The sequence below is a fragment of the Mastomys coucha genome, unplaced genomic scaffold (assembly GCF_008632895.1).
Source record: "Mastomys coucha isolate ucsf_1 unplaced genomic scaffold, UCSF_Mcou_1 pScaffold18, whole genome shotgun sequence".
In the NCBI taxonomy this organism is placed as follows: domain Eukaryota; kingdom Metazoa; phylum Chordata; class Mammalia; order Rodentia; family Muridae; genus Mastomys; species Mastomys coucha.
The window spans coordinates 74,648,961-74,650,692 of record NW_022196900.1 but is presented as its reverse complement, the minus strand read 5'-3'; positions in this window follow the sequence as shown (position 1 = coordinate 74,650,692).

The following is a 1,732-nucleotide window of genomic DNA, read 5'->3' as shown; positions in this document are numbered from 1 at the left end:
AGGAAGAAAGCATAGGAAGGGGCAGGACATCTCTGAAGGGATTCAGTTGAGGGCCCTGTCTTCTGTAGCAAAAGTAGGTCAGACGGCCTGGCTCAACCTTCAGTCCCAGGCCTAGAAAGAGCTTAGCATCAGACGATTGGTGGGGGTATCTCCTCAGTATTGGAAAGAACCAGAGAGTCAGGAGTGGGGCCACAGCATCAGCTTCATCCCCCAGAATCCCATTAAGGCTATCCTGCCCCTCACCGTTATTACTCCAGACCTACTTCCTGACCCCAGTGGCATTGGCAGACTCCAAATAACTCTTTTTCAAACCCAAGTGCTTCCTCTAGAGTGCCAAGGTTGTTCACATACAGTCTTCCTGCTTCTAGGCAACGTAGGAACTTTGCAAAGTGAGGAAGGGAGAGAATACTTCTAACCCCGCCCCCTCCGGCTTGCAGAACTTTTTAGGGTCCAGTTCTTGAAGTGTTTAAGCTATTTTAAACTTGTTAGGGTTTTTGGTTTGGGTTTTATTTTTTATTTTTTGGTTCTTTTGTTTGGAGATGGCCTACTAGAGCCAGCTAGCTTGGAACTTGCTATTTAGCGGAGGAGACTGATCTTGAATCTCTACCTCTTGGATGATAGAGTTACAGGCAGTGACACTGGACTTGGCTTATGCCACAAGGAGCCAACTGAACTAAATCCCCCCAGGTGTTTTCTTTTTTCTCCTCCTCCTTTCCCCCCTCCCCCTTCTTTCTCTTTCTTTTGGTTTTTGTTTTGTTGATAGAGTTTCTCTGTGTAGCCCCGGCTGTCCTGGAACTCATTCAGTAGACCATGCTGGCCTCGAACTCAGAAATCCATCTGTCTCTGCCTCCCAAGTGCTGGGATTAAAGGCGTGTGTCACCAACCCTCGGCTTTTGTTTTGTTTTTAAAAGATTCATTTATTTTATATATGAGTGCTCTATCTGCATGTACACCTGAAGGTCAGAAGAGGGCGACAGCTCCCAGTACAGATGGTTGTGAGCCACCACGTGGTTGCTGAGGATTGAATTCAAAACCTTTGGTTGAACCGGCGGTGCATTTAAACAGGCGGTGCATTTAACTACTGAACCGTCACTCCAGCTTTCTTTCTTTCTTTCTTTCTTTTTTTTTTTTTCAAAACAGGGTTTCTCTGTAACCCTGCCTGTCCTGGAACTTGTTCTGTTGAGTAGGCTGGCCTCAAACTCAGGGGTCTGCCTGCCTCTGCCATTTGAGTGCTGGGATAAAAGGTGTGGGCCATCACCACCTGGTTCCCAGCTGTTTTCCTAGACAGAGTCCTTTACAGTTCAGGCTTACCTATATATACTATGTATACGAGGTTGACCTTGAACTCCTGATCTTCCGCCTCCCACTGCCAAAGGCTGTGGTTACAGGTGTGTGTCACTATTCCTGGTTTATGCAGTGCTAGGGATCAAACCCATTGTTTGGTGCTAGGAATTGCCAGGTCCCCAAAACACCTCAGGACAAATGGCCAACTGTGCTGCATATTAGCACACCAAGGTGTTCTGCTGTACTTCTAGGCTCACTCAGTACCTGCAGCTCCTTCCCGCTCTTCTCACCCCTACCTCCCACCCTCTACCTTAAACCTCTGCAGCACAAAGGCTTCCCCTCCCCTCCCCTGCTATCCCTTCCCCTCCCCTGCCGTCCCCTCCCCTCTCCTCCCCTCCCCTGTCCTAGCTTGGCCCCAGGCTCTTTCGATGCTCTTAGTCTGCTGCTC